The 14,117-nt window shown below is 36.5% G+C and overlaps 1 protein-coding gene across 1 annotated transcript in view; it reads left to right on the top strand.

Annotated features, from left to right (window-relative positions):
* The first annotated feature begins 325 nt into the window (after nt 1-325).
* The window catches only part of SCN3A (sodium voltage-gated channel alpha subunit 3), a 115,013-nt gene continuing 101,221 nt past the window's right edge, over nt 326-14,117 (top strand). Inside the window, exon 1 of the mRNA XM_035007868.1 lies at nt 326-543. The gene's annotated coding sequence lies outside the window, so the exon portion shown is untranslated. The remainder of the gene's footprint in view (nt 544-14,117) is intronic.

The raw sequence follows: 14,117 nt of genomic DNA on the forward strand, positions 1-14,117 counted from the left end.
GGTGTAAGGTAATCTAAAAATGTAATTTTCAAACAGATATTTGTAGGTTTTATGTTCATTGTGATAGTTTATGAGTGAATAACCTTTGTAAACTTACAAAATATTGGTGAGGTACAAATAAGTGAGTATGGGAGTCTCTTTGTACATACTCATATGCAGGGAGATGTTACATTTTACCTTATAAAGAATAATGAGGATGTTTTTCCTTTTGTTCAATTTTGTGTGTCTGCCAGTAGATGGCGGTACCATGTTGAGAGCTGTCAGCTTCCCCCCCCCCCCCCCCCCCAAAGCTGTTTTCTGATATATGTTGGGTACCATAGAGTGAATCTCAGAACAGGAAGCGGAGGCATAAGCAGAGAGGATTCTGGAAAGGTCTCTTTGTTTTCTTGTCCACAGAGAAAGCAAAGAAAAAAACACTGTAATTAATCTGTAAATCTCTGTGGCCAAAAATCTGAACAACTGCAGAGAAAGGCACCTTATACTCTAACCATCTTGGATACGGGGCTTTGTTATGCTGTGATCTGTCAAGCTCTGTTTTATCAGGTAAGCTGGCAAAACATTTAATTATCTGCACCATAGAACCTAGCCACCAGATCATTTTTCTTATTTTAAAATCATCTTCATGCTGCTATTTTTGACCTAATGCTGTTTTAATTTAAATTTCAGGAACCGAAGTCATCATTTGATGTGTAAACTGCTTACTATTCCTTTATCTCTCAAAGGAAATAGAGCCTCTGTCTAGAAATGGTGACTTATGGTAGAGACTAGGCATCACTGATCTCGTGTTTTTGAGCCATGCAGATTGTTATGATTAATTGTATTCAAGGAAAATATTTTTTATTGCACAAAGCTGACCTAATGGATTTCGTGGCTGTACATCACCTATTTGAATGTCCAGTGTGCCCAGTATTTTTTAAACATAAATGTATAGTGAAATTGGAACTATCATTCTTGTGCTTAGTCTTTGATTTAACAGCTTTGGAGGGGCCATGTGTATAGGGAGTGATAACAATATAGAGGTATAATAATCTATTTTCATGGAGGGAAGAAGATAACCAATACTAACCATTAAAAAGAGATTTAACCTTTTAATAATAAAGTGATCCCTATATGCTCCATAATGTATTATTTCTTTTATATGTTAGTATGTTCATTTTTATATTAAATATTTGTCTTTAAATTAATTGACTTAAAGGGTATTGTATTTTCTTGATGAATTATCTCAGAAGCTTGATATATTTCTGTTTATTTTTTTCTGTGTAGATTTAACAACTGGTTATTATTATTATTAATTACCAGGGAGAGCCACTTGTGCCATAAAACAATTACTTACTTTATCTATAACATATATTTTCTGTAGTTTTCTTTAAAATATTTTAGAGCATAACCACAAATGTTGCATTCAGTTAGCAATCACATACTTGGAATGAGAAATTATTGGCAGAAAATCTGTAGGTATTAATTGAAAGAAGGGTTTTAAATATCGTAAAGTTCTTATTTTTTAATACAACAGGTGGTGTAATGTAGCATATGAGGACAAAGATAAAGGCATGAAGTGCTGGTAGGAATTTGCATGGAAAAATTTCAACACAAGCACTCCAAGTACTGTGTGTCCTATGTGAAATAAAGACCTGGGTTTCCAGTCATTACTGGTCAAAATGGCCTAAGGATAGAATTTGAGTATTTAAAAGCAATTGTAATTTCTAATGATATGGCAAAATACTGATTTCTCAATATTTTACACTGAGTATCAATAATATTCCCCCTAAAAACATAAAGTAGTGGTTGCCTCGGAGAAAAGCCCTGAATCTTGCGTATTTCAGAAGAACTCCTACTATAGGATATGAAGAAAACTGTTTCTTTGAAAAGGGTTCCCAGAAATGGATGTTAATTGGCTTCAGTGTATTGTATACTTCATGCTTCTCTACAGGGGACTGAATTTGAGTAACTTTGTGCTATGTAAACACAAGAGCTGGTCTTGACTGAACTGTTTTACATTTATGAATGGATGCTTATATTTTAGCCCTCGATATCAGCAATTTTTTTCAGTATAGTTGCAATAATCTCTTATTTGTCTATATACGTAGTCATGATGTGAAGAGCATATGTACACAGAGTTCTTCACAAAACTGGCTCTTTGAAAAATTTTGGAAATCAAACCTGTTTTGATTAAGTGATATATCAAGTAAGTTTGGGTATCTTACTCTTTAGAAGAATCTAACAGTGACTTCATTTGTAAGAAAAATACTTTAATTTTTTAAGAAGATTTATTTATTTTAGAGAGAGCACAAACAGGAGGGGCAGAGGGAAAAGGAGACAGAAGCTCAAGCAGACTCTGTGCTGAGCGAAAAGGCCAACATGGGGCTCGATCTCACGACCCTGAGATCACGACCTGAGCCAAAACCCAAGAGTTGGATGCTTAACTGACTGAGCCACTCAGACACCCCAAATAATACTGTAGTTTAACGGTGTACTACAGATAAATAGGTTGAGCACTGAGCTGGAAGTCTGAGTTTCTGATTCAAGTTCTACTAATGAGCTTTATCACCTCAGAAAGGACACCATTTATCACTGAAGTACATTTTCCTTGCCTGTACGGTTATTAGAATAAAAAATATATAAGGACACTTCTCATTTTTAAAATTTTATGATTCTAATTTACCTGGATTTTCACCAATTGATCTCTCAGCTTAACTGTGATATGATACATCTTTAACTCTTGTATATTGTATATTTATATTACCACTTGTTGTTGTATATTACCACTAATGGTGCACTAAACCTGAAGATAGAAAAATAGAGCACTAGATGATCCCAGGGTCCTGGGATCAAGTCCCACATCGGGCTCCTTGCTCAGCAAGGAGCCTGCTTTCTCCCTCTGCCTCCCTCTCTCTCTCTCTGATAAATAAATAAAATCTTAAATAAATAAATATATATATATTTAAAAAAGAAAAATAGAGGACTAGAGATGGTTTAAAGGTCCCTGGCCAGTTCCTTCTGTGGTGGAAACGACCGGGAAGCAATATGGAGAAGTGAAGAAGAGCAGGGCTGACAGACTGAATCCTAGCTTCACTATTAAATGACAAAGTATTTAAACTTTCTAAGCCTCTATTACCTCACCTATAAAATAGGAATGATAGCACCTAATGCTGCAGGATTGTGTAAATAAATAATGTCTGTTCAGTGTTTATTATACATCCTGGGACATGACTGGATGGTCACCCTCCCCTCTTCCCCTGCCCCCCAATATTAGTGATGGTGATATAATATCTTCTACCACAACAGGAAGGACAGAATGAAACTGCCAAGAAACTCTGTAGCTGAAAAATAATAATTCTCATCCTGGAAGAATGCCCTTGCTGAAACAACAACAACAAAAACAAATGTGCTCCCTATAATAATACGGATTAGTGCTAACATCCTGGGCATTTCCTGTGAATTTAAAGAACTCTCATAATACCTTCTAAAAAACCATTCTTTGGCCCAATGATACATTATCATGGACTCCACTTCAAAGCCTTTCTTCTTTTTAACAAATTAGGGGCAAGGAGCTTTATTTCACTTGTGCCTTAACAGATATACTTATCAGACTAAAGTCCTCTTTGAAGATTCACAAAGAAAATCTAGGTTTCACCGAGAACATTTAAATACCCCAAAATTTCTACTATGGCCATCAAATTACAGAGCCTAAATCCCAGAAATGACCACATGTGTTGGCTATGTGATCAACTCACAAACTCTCCTGCTTAAGTCCTATTAATGATACAATAAAAGGTGGAAAGGCAAATTGTGCCTGATGAAATTGTGGATATACTGCAAAATCCCTACTTCCCTCCAAATGTTTTCTCTACGTGCAGTTTTGTGCTCTTGACAGCTCTGTGCTCGTGGGATCTTTGGGAGCTACAGCTGGGATGGCCATTCAGCACCCCAGGCCTCCTAATCCTGCCCTTCAACTACCCTGGGCCTCTTTACACAGACTCAAGTAACTGCACTGTCATTTTCATCTTCATGGTAGCCAAGATGACTTAATGGGCTCACGACTAGACAGATGTGAGAAGGCTGAGAGTTTGGGAGGCTTAAAGACATTAAGGGAAGATTTCTCAATTACACTGTGCTCTGCCTGGAATTTGTTGGTTAGTCCGCCTTCCTTGATTCTAGGTAACTCCAGCTTTTGTGGTTCCTTATTTTTAGGGTTGAAATTAACTGAATGCACTCATAAATATAAGGATATGAAGACAAAGGTGCTTTTTTTCCCACTAAAGAATGAACACGTGACTAGATAGTGAAATTTCTTTGCATGAGTGCCTGTACAGATTACTTTTTCTCATTATCATTCATGTATAGGAACATTGTGAACTCACTGAAATTAGTGTTTTGTTTGGCATCTAAAAATATATTATTCATTCTACTTTAATATTGATGGTTGTTTTACAAATTCTCCAAGCTATGAAGATGAATTACCTACCTGCCCCTGAAATGTAATTTAAGATATTAACAGTACATTTCTGCACTTTCAGGATCTATTTTAAAATTTTGATTAATTTCAATTCTAAATTATCTTTGCTTCCACTTGAATTTTACCCCAGAAACAACTTTAATGGCAATTCAACATAGAATCTGGTATCTGAACTGTTACTTTTTGAGGTAGATTGTTGTTTGAGGTAGTTATAAAATTTGGGAAGGAGAAAAGCTAACTGGATTATTGCTCATGTTGCAAGATCATATATTTATCTTTGATTAGGAAGCTACTTTTTAGTTCAGTTTTACTTGCTGATATTTTTCACCCTGAGGTAACATTAACACATTCTTCGGATACATTTTAATGGAATATTAACAAGTGTAGATACCTATTTCAGAGCAGAATAGTGTTAATTTTCTTTTACTTGATAATATGGTAATAAAGAAAATCTGGCTCTCCTATTACGCAAAGACACGCTTTGTTCTATGAACTGCCTGACAAGTATCAACTCTCTGGGTACCTAAAATTTGAATCTACACCCAGATATATAATTAGCCACAGGAGAAAAATTCTTTAAAATCTACATGAATGCCTACTGGATACCACAAATTTTAATGTGCCCTATTTATTGATTGATTGTTTTTTATACTCTACCTCTTTTCTTCAGGATTTGAAGTGATAAAGGACCTTATAGAAAGAATTTTAAAGACGTTTCATCCCAAGACATATGAATAGAGAACAACTGCAAAGTAACTTATAAGCAGGTTTACAATGTTAAATATATATATTCTGTACAAATACAGTGCATATAAACATATGCCAGGTGGTGGTTTGGGTAAGGGAATTCTCAGGGGTTGTTTCAGTTCAGAGAAACCTTTTAAAAGTTTGGAGTTATTTCTGTAATAATTCAATTAGGTTTTCATCCTTTCGGAGACTGCATATAGGGAGCCCTTCATGTGATTAAGCTCCGTGCTGGAGCAAAGTGAAAGAAATGATGGTCCTTAAATTATTAAACGGTGCTTGAATATTGTTTTATTCAAAGGGTGAATTCAAAGATGGGAAGTCACTCTTTAAATAACTTTGGCCATTTTCTGCCAAGAAGCTCACTTTGGGGAATTGTAATCTCCTAATATTCAGAATATTCTTACTCAGGTTGTACAGAACATTGTGTCCTTTTCCTTTCCCAAGAGCTCTGACTGGAATAATTCACTAAATCCCAGTTATTACTGCTAAGTGACACTGTGCTTCTGATCTAGAACCCAAAATATTTTTTTTTAAAGATTTTATTTATTTGCGAGACAGAGAATGAGAGACAGAGAGCATGAGAGGGAGGAGGGTCAGAGGGAGAAGCAGACTCCCCGCTGAGCAGGGAGCCCGATGTGGGACTCGATCCCGGAACTCCAGGATCATGATCTGAGCCGAAGGCAGTCGCCTAACCAACTGAGCCACCCAGGCGCCCCTAGAACCCAAAATATTCTTGCATAGGGCTTAACAGGACACAGTTTAAGGGCTTAAGCCTCTAGTTAAGAACCAGTCATCTGTTAGTTTCTCTGTCTCCCCAGTGTTTTTGCTTGTGACATTTATTTTTCTCCTTGTAAATTATTTTTGTTTTACCTAATGAAGTGTTGAGCACTTTCTTTTCGTGGAACTTATATCATGGTTGGAAATTACCTTGTAAATAAATCTTAGGGAAACAACTCCAAATTTCTACATGGGCAGAGTAGGTAAGAAAAAGAGTGAAGCCAGCTAGGTTGAGACTACAGAACTGAACAGCCTTAACAACCATATCCTTTCCAAGGAGGGAAAGCTCCATCTTAGGGCTAGGAGACTGATGAATCAAACAATTTTTCCAAAGAAGCTAAAAATCCAGATTTTTATTAGAAATCTCCCTCTTGTTAAATGCTGTCATCTATTTCAAATTATTTACAATACTGGATAAATCCAACAAAACATACCTACAGGCAGGATACAGCCAAGGGAGTTTGGCCAGGTTTTTTTTTTTTTTTTTCCTTTTGCCAATCCAACCAGTATTTTTACCAGTGAGGAAAAATAAACCTGATGGAAAGGAAATGGCTTGAATGCATTTCGAGGCACAGCCACAATAACATTGATATTTCTTATCTACTACTCCAGGCCTCAACCAACCACCTGCGATTTTCCTATTACATTCATTTCAAACCCTTGAATATCCTATGCATTACCTCCCATATTTCTGTTTTTCCTGCTGATATTTAAGTCACCAAATTTTAATTATCATCATAGATCCTCTTTACCCCAGTTTTGTTGCTATTAGTGCTTCCCTTGCTGTCATTATCATGTTACTGATATGATAGTTGATATAATATGTAATATTCCCACTTCTGCCCTGTTCTGAAACTACTGAAATCTGTCTTTAAATTAAAATTCAAAAATCGATCCTTTAATGATATTTACCTGTTCTTGAGTCCCATATAGCCTCAAAGTTCTCAAATATCATATTAAATGATCTTTAATCATAGCCAACAATGATTACAGTTCAAGTAAATCCATTCTTAATGTTAGTTTTCAACCACTGTGTTGGGCTCCACTATCAATCTTATATATCTATACCGAAAATTAAAGTATATTATTATATCAACATTGGAAGAACAGACAAAAGTATAATTCACAATCACATTGCATTCTCTTTCATTGACATAAAAATTTGGTAGTATTAGATAAGAATACAAAACAGATACATGTGCCTGGAATGAGAACTTCTTGACCAGTAAATGGAAAATCAGAAAAAAAAATGAGAAATGACAAAAATTAGATTTTTAAAACCTCACTAATAAAAATAACAGAAGAAAAGAACAGTTGAAGGGAAATAGATATGCAAACATTCTGAGAGAAAAGAGAAAAAGGCACAACATGATAAGCTTTGGCTGCACACTGGATTCACCTGGGAAGCTTAAAAAAGAGCAATGCTGGCTCCATGTTAGACCAATTCTATTATATTCTCTGGGGCTGAGCCTGGGTATCAGTGTTTGTTTAAAAGCTCTGCTAGTATAGTTCAAATATGTGGCCAGGTTTGAAAACGAGCTGACTAAAGGAAGGCAGAGAAAAATAAGAGAAGCTAATGAAAGGTTGGCTAGTGAAGTAAAAGATAGCCGAGAAATGACTTTCAAAATAATTTTAAAATTCTAGTAAGTGGGAGTGTGTTAGGTAAAGAGACTATGCAAATACTTAGGAAAATAGCAAAAAATACATTCGTGTCCTATTTCTTCCTTGGTTAGAAAGGCTGGTATTTATTCTATATGTTTAAGCAGTTTTATATTTCAAATCTCCAATTTCCTACCCTTACCTCTATTTGAAAGTTGACCCAGCTGCTGGCTATGGTATATTTTGCAGACTAACAATGCAAACAATTGTGCATGCTCAGAAATAAGCACCTGTGAACTACAATTTGTACAACCAGAGATTCGCTCTCTTTTTATTCTGTACCTCATAAATTGCTCCTTTGAAAATTAAGTCTTAAATAATCAAATAAGAGTTTCTATTGATAGATACTCTTTGAATGTCCAGGTCATCCAACTGGAAACAAAACATTGATTTCTAATTTCTGAAACTGCTACTGTGGCAGACTGAGAGGAAAGGCAGATCTGTAAACCAACAAATTTCTTAAAGTCAAAACACATTTAAAAGTGTATTTTCAGAAAGTGATATTTATAAGAAAGAAATGAGTTAACCTAATAGCTAAGTGGAATTAATAATTAATTGCATTTCTTAAAAGGAATTCCATTACCAAGGTGAGTCAGCTTTTTCAACTCTTTAAGAAGACATTTGCAGGGTTAACACCCCAGTTGCTTTTTTATGTTGGCTTCTTGCGGCGCAGTCCTTTCCACAGCTGGGAGGAGACTGCGGTAGCCTTTAATAAAACAATCTTCTATGTCCTCCAGGGCAAATTATATCCTAAGTCTTTCCTCTAGATAAACATCATTTAATATTTACTACTTAACTCTGCTTTCTTCACAACCTCTACCATTCTGTCAACCTGTTCAGTAAAATTACCCCATGGAGAAAAGATCTGTTAAATCTCAAGATGAGAATATCCATATTTTAAGTCAGGAGGCTGGTGCTTCTACAGTAAACAGAAGAAATACAATATTATGTTTGAGGCTAGATTTATGATGGATGTCTGTGAAACAGTGCCTGGGTTCGTAAACTGGGATCGGATCATTTAAAAAACAATTGACGTCTTATCTTTATATACAAAGTACTTGGGTAGAAAACAATGAAAATATAAAAAACAAACCAGTGAAATGTTAATAAGAATTAAAGCCTGAACCAGAGAAGACATGTTTTTCAAAGAAGGCTCACCTTAAATTATTCAGTGAGTATAGAAAGTAAAAAATTTATTGTTGCTATAAACATTCCCTCCACCAACATGGTGACAACTGTGATAACTAACCTGATTCTTTAGGGAAAAGCATTTCAACTTGTCATTCAAAATCATTTAGTACAATTGAAAAGGGAAAGGGTAATGCTTAGGAGTAAATAAAAAACCGGCAGAGCACATCCAAATCATGATGCAGATCTTTATGCAAATTAACACAAAGGAGTTAAACTACACGACCAAAGCCAAAAAAGTGAACTCTCTCTTATACCTTTGTTAGACACATTGTTTACGAGGTGTCTTAAAATTATTCTGAGTCACTGTAAGGCACGTTTCTTTTAAACATCCATTAAACGCACAATAGCGATGATACGTCTCAGACAACAATCTATGAGATCAATTTAATCATAAAATAATACACATTTTTTCAACTATCCACATCTCTCAGGAAAGCTAAATTTAGAGAATCTTATGCCTGAGAAAATACTTTCTATTTATTCTCTTAAATTCTTCCCGAATAAAAAGTTTCAGGGCTAAATATTTAAAGCATAAAAAGGCACACTTAATGTGGGGACTCTGTACCTTCACAACCAGTTTTTTGTAAACCTAGAACGGCTCTAAAAAAAGAGATCTATTAATTTTTTTTAAAAAGGGGGGGTCACTTGAAGAATTAGTGAATTCAATGCCCAATATTGCAGAAGCAATTTTATCAGAATCCTGAATGACCCATGTCTTTGAGGAGATAATTCAGGGGGCACACCTGGAACACTGCAGGAACATCACAGATTCCGGTTCTGTCCTTTCTAGCATCTTCTCCCTTTAGCTTTTACATTTCTCCTCATGATCATTGCCCTTTCTAGCCAGGGTCTTACTTGCTAGATGTTCCACCCTGGGTAGAACCAGGATGGACAGGCTACACCCATCTTGGCTCTCATTAGCAGTTTGGTTGCTGCAAATCCTTGCCTGAAATACAAGTTTGCATCACATGTAATTTTTTCTTACCTGTGGCGTTCTGGTTGTCTTTAGCCTCAACAGAATTGATCACTGAACAGCATCCTTCCTGCCTTCACATGCAGAGACCTTCCACTGTGTGTTCCTACTGCAGTAAGTGGCATCATTGACACCTGAATCAGGGCAGTGCACACAGGCCCTTGCTCTAATTTTGGTGCCAATGATGTGCTCAGTGGCTGGGGGGGGAAAAAAAAAAAACGCTGACATTTTGGGACCTGAATTCAGATCCTAGAAAAAAATTTTCAGCTTCTCTTTACTTCAAAAGCCCCTATTTTGGCAGGGTTGGGAGGGAATTTAACCAAGTGACTTGTCATATTCACTGAAAATTAGACAAAGTTTTGTGAGTTTTTAAAAAAACTTCTATTTGTATAAATTTCTCATCTAGGAAGAAGTTACATGTATAAGAATTACATGAAGAAAATACATGAAGAAATCATGTATACAGAATTGAATATCTAGAGTTGAAAGGATGTGAGGGATATTTCTTTTCAGCAACCAACCGCCCAGCTATGCTGTACTCAAGGCATTCATAATATTTGTTCATCAAAAACACGGTTTTAATCTGAGCAAGCTCATAGTTCATCAAAGTATTCTGAAATGAAGATAGCCTCTAATAGGTATAGCGCAGCCTAGCTCAGTTACATGACTAGTCTAGTATTCAATAGTCCTTGTTCAGAGTACAGGACTATTGTTGTACCTATCATTCTCTCCCAGAGGGATGGATGTTGGAGTGTATCTGGTACAGAGTCCCAGAGTCTGAACACTGGAACTAGAGCTTTAGAAACAAAAGAGGCACTACAAATGAGCTAGTCAATTTTCCTCCTCTCCCTCTCTTTTGTAGATGTGGACAATGAACACCTAAGATGTTGAGTGTTCAATATGTCACAGCAAGTGATGGCAAACACAAGTCTAGAATACAGGTTATCTGAATTGCAGCCTCCATTCCCCTCCTGTTTTCCTCCCTCTCTTCCTTACCTTTTCATTAAATCTTGTTTCTAAAAAGATTGAGCACATCAAACTTTTCCATTCTGCTGGATTGTCTTCTGTGGCACCATCTGAGAGTGATCAGAGTGTATGGCATTATAATCATCTATTCGTGGGGCATGGGTAATTAGAGAAGGTCCCTCAAATGGCTGGGTTCTGACGGATGAAGAATCACATGACAGCCAAAACTCAGCCCCACCTAAATCAACCTGTGCTCCAGTGGAGTTTACCAGTAGAAGTGATCTGAAGGCAGTGATTACAACCTTTCTGCTCCAGGCTAGATAAATCTCAATCCTCTGTATTTTAAACCTCAAAGGAATGCAGGTAACATGTAGAAAAGTAAGCACCACCATCTTGAATGAATGCAAGTTGTACCTCAAGATCCTAGTTCTAAAGTTCCCTCAGGTTGCCAAGTGAAAAAGGCAATCAACTCTTAACACTCGGTTGTGAAAACAGTGTGCTGTCATTTTGATTACAGTCAGTAAACAGTCTGTGGTTGCCTGGAAAGAAGCTGCCTAAAGCACACGGCACCAGCAAGCAGTAGGAGAAACGTGGCTGAGGGCAACTCAGAGGCCTCTCTGTTATGGCCAAGGCGGCACTGATGTTACCCTGATGTTATAGATCAAGGATTTATTACTGGTCTGAGGATGCTGTTTGCTTTCTGTTTGCCATGATGCCAATTTATTTCAAAATAGAAAGCTTTCTATAATTTTGCTAGATTCATATTGAAATGTGGTTTCCTCTCCAGAAACACATGTGCTGCAGGCACACACCCACACAAAATGTTTGCTTATGGACAAAGTAACTTTTTCACTATAGTGTTTCTTGGTCCCAAATCCTATGACTTAAGGACAAAAACAACAATCTGACCAAGTAAAACAGAAAAATTATCCATCCAGAGACAGCCCACCACCCTTTTTGAGCATCAGAAGAGGGGACTGCCTCCCTTTTTAACTCATGTGTTTGTTGATGGGTTTCATCACTTGGAGGAGGATTGGGGGGGTAGAAGAAAGGGATATATCAGATCAGCACTATTCAACAGAAATATAATGAGACCCAGAACATACTTGGAAATTTTCTAGGTGCTGAAAAATAAGACAAAATAAACAAGTGAAATTAAGGTTATTGATGCTATGTTTTATTTAACCCAACATGCCCAAATACTATCATTTCAAGATTTGGCACTAGCCACATTTCAAGTGCTCAACTCCTGCATCTGGCCAGTGGCTACCACAGTGGACAGGGCTGTAAATTGTAAGATTTGTAACTTCTTGCTTACTGTAGTAGCTAGTCAACAAAATCCTTATTGACTCAAGGAATTTAACAGTAATGTAGAAATATAGTAATCCTTATTCCTCAAGGAATTTAACAGTAAATGTAGAAGCAATAAGGCACATCCTTAAGAACAACAGAAGATAGAATATTGTAATTATTATATGAATTTTAAAGACAATATGTGTGTGCTCTGGGAGTTTAGAGGAATGCAAAATCACTTCTGACTTTGGAGTGAAGGTAGGATTTTAACAGGCAATGACTGGTGGTGAATGATATTTCAGGCAGAAGGAATGTTTTTGAAAGCCCAAGGCCAAAGACTGGGAATTTTCAGGGAACGGCAAATAGATGAGTTTGACTAGAGAAGAGCATATATATAGGAAAGTATGTAAGATGAAACTGCAGAAACAGATGGTAAAGTATTTTTAGAGAGAGAGAGAGACTTTGATTACTTTTTCTAAAGAAAAACAACACTGGATTTGGTAGCACCATTTACTAGCCATGTAATCTTGGACAAGTTACTAATCCTCTCTGGACCTTATAGCTCCTTTATCTGCAAAATGAGGGCAATAGTCACATTTATCTCATAGGGTTATTGTGAAGATTAAATCAGCCAATCAGTGCCTATCGTACAGTAAGTGTTTAATGTCCTTTATTATCATTATTATTACTTCTCAAAGATACTTTGGAGTGGGGAATTCTTTGAGTGAAGCATTCAGTCTTCATTTTGCTTTGTTTTAAAGACAGTCTAGTAAGCTTAGCCTATTTATACAATTATCTTTGAGGTAAACAAGATTTCAATGCATGTATTTTGATCTAGATTAAACAGGACTACATAATTAAGAAATATAGTATCCATAGAGAATTTGGCTTTCATTGCTGTTTTTATTTTTGTTTGTTTGTTTTATCGTGTTAATGGTTGTGTGATACAAAACTAAGTTACTTTATTTACTTGACCAATCCCCTATTAGCAGTCATTTCAGTTTTTTCTAGGCTTTGTTATTATAAAATGTGCTGCCATAAGTAGAATACAAGTCTTTCTAAAGAGTACTTGTGGTTGAAATAAAAATTACTAAATATTGGGGGGAAACCAAAATTAAAAATCTGTTTATTCAAAAAATGTCTGCTGAGCACCTACTATGTGTCATACACTGTTCTAAGCACTTGGGATTCATTGGTGAACAAAATAGACCAAAAAAGGCAGATATTCCAGCCCCTGCAAGGCTTATGTTCTACCCAGGGGAGACAGAACATGAATAATAAACATTACAAATACGTAAATTATGTAGCACATAATAAGGTGATAGTGTTTTAGAAACCAACAGAATGGGGTAAGAAGCTGGAGGGGAAGCATAGTAGGTCTCTTTGAGAAGGTAAACATTTGGCCAAAACCTGAGAGAGATGAGGGAGTTAGGCATTCATCTACCTAAAGAAAGAACATTCCTGAGAGAGGGAACAGTGTATCTGTGCCTGGCAGGTGCAGAGGACAGACAGAAGCCAAGCAGGCTAAGAGGCAGTGAGGGAGGGGGAGAGCAGGAGGAGATAAGTTCAGCTAGGTAACTGTAAGCCCGTATCATAAGGCCTGATAGGCAACTGTAAGGAGTTTGGCCTTTTCTCTGGGTAACTCCTAAAGGCTTCTGGTCAGAGGAATGACATGATTTGATTTCCATTCTTCCCAAATTGCTCTGCCTGCTGGTGAAAATAGGCTGGGAGAAGGGAGACAGGAAGCTATTGCAGGCTTTTGTGAAATACTGCCATAAATCATTCCAAGGTTCTGGGTTCAGATGAATTATACCACAAGACATTAAATGAATGAACAAATGAGACTGAAGAAGCTATGACTGTCATCTCTGAGAGATCCTAAAAATGAGAGCAATATTAATGGCACATATATTTCTAACCTAAAAAAAAAATAAAATAAAATTATGGTTTCTGTAAACCAGTCATTGTCAATGTGTGATTCCTAGGGCAGAAGCACCAGCATGTGTACTTGTAAGAAATGCAAAATTGGGGGCCTCACTCCCATCTATAGAATCA

This window comes from Mirounga leonina, unplaced genomic scaffold, assembly GCF_011800145.1.
Source record: "Mirounga leonina isolate KUSES-001 unplaced genomic scaffold, KU_Mleo_1.0 Mir_151, whole genome shotgun sequence".
NCBI classification, from domain to species: domain Eukaryota; kingdom Metazoa; phylum Chordata; class Mammalia; order Carnivora; family Phocidae; genus Mirounga; species Mirounga leonina.